We start from the raw sequence: 7,305 nt of genomic DNA, 5'->3' as shown, positions 1-7,305 counted from the left end.
ACCCCTGTGCTAGCCAGCCAGGGATTCTGGTGTGCAATAAATGCTGCACACTGGGAAGCCCTTCAGCTGAGGAGATGGATACTCTCCAGACAGACCAATCACTGCAACATGAAAGTAAACTAGAGATAATCTACTCCACTGCAAAGTGCATTTCTGTGTGCTCTGCTGTGGTCTCTCGTGCTTTAGACATCCCAGCTGATGTTTGTAGGGAGAAATGTTGGTTGGTTGGTTGGTTTGTTGTTTGTTTGGTTGTTTGGTTGGTTTGTTGGTTTGCTGGTTGGTTGGTTGATTGGTTTGTTGGTTGGTTGGTTGGTTTGTTGGTTGGTTGGCTGGTTGGTTGCTTGGTTGGTTGGTTTGTTGGTTGGTTTGTTGGTTGGTTGGTTGGTTTGTTGGTTGGTTGGTTTGTTTGTTGGTTGGTTGGCTGGCTGGTTGGTTGGTTGGCTGGTTGGTTTGTTGGTTTGCTGGTTTGCTGGTTGGTTGGTTGGTTGTTTGGCTGGTTGGTTTGTTGGTTGGTCGGTTTGTTGGTTGGTTGGTTGGTTGGTGGGTTGGTTGGTTGATTGGTTTGTTGGTTGGTTGGTTGGTTGGTTGGATGGTCATAGGATGTTCTGGGTTGGAAGGATGGTCTGGGTTGGAAGGAGCTCCAAAGCTCATCCAGTCCAACCTCCCTGCACTCAGCAGAGACATCCTCCACTAGATCAGGTTGCCCAGAGCCCTGTCCAGCCTCACCTTGAATATCTCCAGGGATGGGGCCTCATCCACCTCCCTGGGCAGCCTGTTGCAGTGTTCCAGCAGCCTCCTGGTGCAGAACTTGTTCCTCACATCCAATCTAAATCTGCTCTGATCTCTTTTCAAACCATTGCCCCTGGTTCTGTCACTGAAGGCCTTTGGGAACAGTCCCTCTGCAGCCTTCTTGTAGCCCCTTCAGGTACTGGCAGGCTGCTATCAGGACCCCCCTGAGCCTACTCTTCTCCAGGCTGAACACCCCCAGCTCCCTCAGCCTGGCCTCATAGCAGAGGTTCTCCAGCCCTCTGATCATCCTTGTGGTCCTCCTCTGTCCCTGCTCCATTGGATCCATGTCCTTCCTGTATTGAGGGCTCCAGAGCTGGATGCAGTACTTCCAGGTGAGGTCTCAGCAGAGCAAAGTGGCAGAACCATAGAATCATAGAATGCATTGTGTTGGAAGAGCCCTTTGAGAGTCCCTTCCAACCCAATGCAATCTGTGAATCTGTGACTGGTGTCCAACCCGTCTGCAGAAGCAGAGATATCCCTGACTAGACCAGGCTGTGTCAGAGCCCCATCGAGCTTGCCCTTGAATGTCTGCAGGGCTGGGGCCTCCACCACCCTCCTGGGCAGCCTGTTCCAGTGTTCCACCAGCCTTGTTTGGGGTAAAACCATTGCCCCTTGTCCTATTGCTACCTGCACTTGTAACCAGTCAGGCTGTTGGAGCCACTCAGGCTCTCCTGGCAGCTGGTTGGGAAGAAGCTATCCTGGTGGTATCTCATCTGTAAGGCTTTGCCTGTGTCACACAGGCACAGACTGATGCTGCACACTGCTCTCTGGGGGGAGGGAGGCCAGGCTACCTCTCCCTGATCTTACAGAAGCCCAAGCCCACTGCAGCTCTGTGCTGCTCTGAGCAAAGCTTGCAATCCCTGCTTGGTAGCAAGGTGCTTGACAGCACCAAGAAATTCAGTGTCATGAACAGACACTGAGCTCACTCTCATTTTCTCACCCTGCAGTTCCAGTTGAAGGTACCTGATGTCCACAGACTCTTTGTTCTTGATGTCACCTTGCTGCAAACAGACACTGAAGTGCTGCAGGTTTATCTGTACTCAAGTCCCCTCACACTGAGAGCTGTGATGTCCTCATGCATGAAGAAAAGACTCTAATCTGTATTTCTGCCAGGCTTGTCTAGGGCACTTCTTTCCCCCCCTCTTCATCTTAAGTGACAGTGCCTGCAGGAGCAGAGAGGCCAGGGGCTGAAATAGGAAGCGGTAATTGGACAGAGCTGTCAGGGTAACAGAGGCTGAGCTGGAGGGGCTGCACTTAGAATCATAGAATCAGTCAGGGTTGGAAGGGACCACAAGGATCATCCAGTTCCAACCCCCCTGCCATGGCCAGGGACACCTCACACTACATCAGGCTGGCCAGAGCCTCATCCAGCCTGGCCTGCAAACACCTCCAGGGATGGGGCCTCAACCACCTCCCTGGACAACACTTCAGCAGAAAAATGTCATCTGGGTCTTGCACATCTGTGAAGGAGAATGATGGATGCATGAGGAAGAGGGTGGGGAGATACTTGGGTGGGAACTGTGGAAGCCTATTGTAATTACAATGGATCTGCTAATCTACAGTGAGTAAAATACTCAACAGATGAGTTCCCTGAGTGTTACAATGGAGTTGTTCATCTACAGTGAGTAAAATACTCAATAGGTGAGTTCCCTGAGTGTTACAATGCATCTGCTAATCTACAGTGAGTAAAATACTCAACAGATGAGTTGGAGCTGTTAATCTACAGTGAGTAAAATACTCAATAGATGAGTTCCCTGAGTGTTACAATGGAGCTGTTAATCTACAGTGAGTAAAATACTCCACAGATGAGTTCCCTGAATATTACTGAGGCTTTCCTGGCTTCTTTTTCATCTTATGTCTGCTCCTCTTTAGCCCTTGTGCACTCCAGAGAGGGCACTTGGGGGTTTCTTGTGTCACCACTGAGGTATCAGAAGTGTGTCAGGCAAGAGCATTGCATTTGGATGGTAGCAACAAGTTCTGCATCATGAGGGTGGTGGAACACTGGAACAGGTTTCCCAGGGTGGTGGTTGGAGCCTCATCCCTGGAGATATTCAAGGTGGGGCTGGACAGGGCTCTGGGCAACCTGATCTAGTGGAGGATGCTCCTGCTGGCCTCAAGGGGGTTGGAGTGGATGAGCTTTGGAGGTGCCTTCCAACCCAGACCATTCTGTGGTGCTATGAAAAGAAGACAAATTCTCTACTGTGAGGGCTGTGGAGCTGGGAAGGTTTCTGTCTGCCACCACCTGAATGAAGGTGTCTAATGCTAGACTGCTTTGCTTCACTTCTGCATGAGGCTTTTGTTTCACTTATTTAAATTGTCCTTGTCTCAACCCCTGAGTTTTCTCACTTTGCCCCAGAATGGTTTGGGTAAGAAAGGAGCTTAAAGCTCATCCAGTTCCAACCTCTACCTTGGGCAGGGACACCTCCCACTAGGGCAGGATGACCAAGGCCCTTTTTCCAGCCTGGCCTTGAACACCTCCAGGCAGGAGGCATCCACAACCTCCCTGGGCAACCTGTTCCAGTGTCTCACCACCCTCACTGCCAAGAATTTCTTCCTGATATCCTGTTGAAATCTGCCTTCCTCAAGCTTCTATCCATTGTTCCTTGTCCTGTTACTCCCAGCTCTTGTCCAAAGTCCCTCCCCAGCTCTCTTGTAGCCCTCTTTGGGTACTGGAAGGTTGCTCTAAAGTCTCCCTAGAGCCTTCTTTTCTCCAGGCTGAACAGCCCCAACTCTCCCAGACTGTCTATATAGGAGAGGGCTGGGAGCACCTTCCCAGTGTGGACAGGCTGGGAGAGTTGGGGCTGTTCAGCATGGAGAAGAGAAGGCTCCAGGGAGACCTTAGAGCAACCTTCCAATATCTGAAGGGGCTCCAGGAGAGCTGGGGAGGGACTTTGGACAGTGGCTGGGAGTGACAGGATGAGGGACAATGGCTTTGAGCTGGGAGAGGGAGATTGAGAGTGGAGATGAGGAAGAAATTCTTGGCAGTGAGGGTGGTGAGACACTGGCACAGGTTGCCCAGGGGGGTTGTGGATGTCCCCTCCTGGAGGTGTTCAAGGCCAGGCTGGATGAGGCCGGTGGGACGTGTCCCTGCCCATTGCAGGGGCTTGGAACTGGATGATCCTTGGAGTCCCTTCCAACTAGATCACTTCTCTGGTTCTGTGTCCGGGCTGGTTGTTGCCGTGCTCGGGAGGGAGCAGTGCTATGAATCGTTGCCACTTGGTGGCACTAAGGAATAGCAGAACCGCCCTTGGAGCCCTGCTGTGAGGCGTGGTGCGGAGCATGAGGATCACGAAGCCCAGTGGCCCCAACAGGACGACATCAGGGAAGCAAAATCCCAACTGCTTGTTGTAGATGCAGTTTCCAGGACAGAGCAGCATCGCTGGGATGCTCAATCTGCACAACAAACCTCCTCCCTTCCTGTGGGCTCTGCACTCCTCTTACATTTGCTGCTTGAGAACCTGCTTAGTACCTACCTAGGTACTGCTGGACATCAGACCAGGGCAGGGTAAATGAGATGGAGTTGATTTAAGTTGGAAGTTAGGAGGAAGTTCTTCACAAGGAAGTTGGTGAAACACTGGAACAGGTTGCCCAGGAATGTTGTAAGGCCCCATCCCTGAACATGTTCAAGGTCAAACTTGATGTGGCCCTGAGCAACCTGCTCTAGTTGGAGATGTCCCTGCAGCCTACAGGGAGATGGGCAAAATGACCTTCAAGGGTTGCTTCAAACCTGATGCATTCTGTGATAGGACGGGGGGTGGGGGGGGGAACGGAGGAGAAAAAGAATGGGGTAGATTCAGGTTGGATGCTAGGAAGAAGGTCTTCCCCAGCAGGGTGGTGAGACACTGGAACTGGATGATCCTTGAGGTCCCTTCAAATCCTGAAAATTCTATGACTACATGACCTCAAGGCTCAGCCACTTCCAACCCCCCAGCCATGGCCAGAGACACCTAACACTAGAGCAGGTTGCTCACAGCCACATCCAGCCTGACAGCAAAAAATTCCAGAAATGAGGCTTGTACCACCTCCCTGGGCAACCTGTGCCAGACTCTCACCACCCTCATGGGGAACAACTTCTTCCTGAAATTCTCATTGTTTCTGTTACCAATAAGCCACATTACTCTCAAAAAGTTTTAACCCTAACCCTAACCCTAACCATAACCCAAAACCCTAACCCCTAACAATAACCCTAACCCTAACACTAACCCTAAACCCTAATCCTAACCATAACACTAACCATAACCCTAAACCTAAGCCTAAGCCTAAACCTAACCCTAACCCACTCTAATCTTAACGCTAACCCTAACCCTAAACCATAAACCTAATCCTAACCCTAACCCTGACCATAACACTTACCCTAACCCTAATCATAAACCTAACCCTAACCCTACCCACCCTAACCCTCACCCTAAACCTAACGCTAACCCTAATCCTAACCCTAACACTAACCCTAACCCTAATCCTCAAACTAACCCTAACGCTAACGCTAACCCTAACCCTAACGATAACCCTAACCCTAATGTTAACCCTAACCCCCAACGTTAACCCTAACCCCAACCCTAACCCTAACCCTAACCCTAACCCTAAACCCTAACCCTAACCCTAACCCTAACCCTAAACCACGCTAACACTAATCCTAACCCTAACCCTACCCTAACCCTAACTCTAACCCACCCTAACCCTAACCCTAACCCTACCCTAACCCTAACCCTAATCCTAAACTTAACCCTAACCCTAACCCTAACCCTACCCTAACCCTAACCCTAACCCTAACCCTAACCCTAACCCTAACCCTAACCCACCCTAACCCCAATCCTAAATCCAACCCTAACCCTAACACTAGCACTAACCATAACCCTAAACCCTAACCCTAACCTGACCCTAACCCTAACCTAACCCCATCCCTAACCCTAACCCTAACCCTAATCCCTAACCCTAACCTCCAATCTGAATCTACCCATTTCTAGTTTTGCCCCATCCCCCCTTCCCAGTCCTATCACTCCCTGACACCCTCAAAAGTCCCTCCCCAGCTTTCTTGGAGCCCCCTTCAGATACTGGAAGGCCACAAGAAGGTCTCCTCAGAGCCTTCTCTTCTCCAGACTGCACAACCCCAACTCTCTCAGGCTGTCTCCAGAGCAGAGCAGCTCCAGCCCTCTGCTCATCCTCATGGCCCTTCTCTGGACACCTTCCAGCACCTCCAGATCCTTCCTGGAACAGAGGCTCCAGAACTGGACCCAGAGTTCCAGGTGTGGTCTGAGCAGAGTGGAGCAGAGGGGGAGAATCCCCTCCCTGGCCCTGCTGGCCACACTTCTCCTGATGCAGTCCAGGCTCTGCTTGGCTCTCTGGGCTGCAAGTGCTCATTGCTGGCTCCTGTTGAGCTTCTCCTCCCCCAGCACCCCCAAGTCCCTCTCCTCAGGGCTGCTCTCCAGCCAGTCCCTGCCCAGCCTATATCAGTGCTTTGGATTGCCCTGACCCAGCTGCAGGACCTTGCACTTTGTCTTGTTGCACCTCATGAGGATGTCATGGGTTCACCTCTCCAGCCTGTCCAGGTCCCTCTGGATGGATCCCTTCCCTCTGGCTGTCAGCTGCACCACACAGCTTGGTGTCATCAGCAAACCTGCTGAGGGTGCACTCAATGCCTCTGTCCATGGCACCAACAAAGATGTTGTCCCTTCCAACCCTGACAATTCTATGATTCTAAGTTGAGGAGGAGGAAGTCCCAAAGCCTTCATTCCCAGTACCTTAGTTCTGTCATTGCCAGAGAGTTCCTCTGGGCCATGAATCACCCTGGGAACTCCCCAGTGTAAATATTATTGCTTGCTTGCTTAGGAAAGGCACAGGAGAGCCCTGTAAGGAGTAGACTCACTGCAGAGTGTGTGTGCATGTGAGTGTGTGCACGATTCACAGCCACTGCTAGCACAGACAGTGAAAGAAGTGGACCTAGCATCCATCCAGGTCCTTTCACACCTTGGTCAGTAACACTCTGCAAAGGTCAAGTGCCCTAGGAACTGATTCCCTTTGTGGTTACACCCCCTGGGGCAGCTTTCCTTTCCTATCTGAAATGAGATATTGTCATTGTCTTCCCTTCTGTAGGAGACTTTTCCTGCTGGGGTTCTTCATTCAGAACTTTCTCCAGGGGCCTGTAGTGGTAGGAAAAGAGGTAAGGGCTTTAAAATGAAAGAGGACAGATTTGGGTTAGAAATAAGGAAGAAATTCTTCTCTGTGAGGGTGGTGAGACACTGAACAGGTTGCCCAGGGAAGTGATGGATGCATCTTCCCTGGAAGTGTTCAGCCCTGGGCTGGATGAGGCTTTGAGCCACCTGGCTCAGTGGTAAGGATCTATGTCCCTGCCCACAAGAGGGGGATTGGAACTGTGACCTTCAAGCTCCCTTCCCACCCACTCCGTTCTGAGGTTCTATAAACTGAGAGCTTTTCCTCTGCCTCATTTTGTTGCTCTCTGTGCTCCTTGTGTTGTGTTTTCAGGTCCCCTCAGAGCTTCTATTAAAAGGAAAAAAAAAA

Source organism: Indicator indicator, chromosome 27 (genome assembly GCF_027791375.1).
Source record: "Indicator indicator isolate 239-I01 chromosome 27, UM_Iind_1.1, whole genome shotgun sequence".
Classification (NCBI taxonomy): domain Eukaryota; kingdom Metazoa; phylum Chordata; class Aves; order Piciformes; family Indicatoridae; genus Indicator; species Indicator indicator.
Note: the sequence above shows the minus strand (reverse complement) of the source record.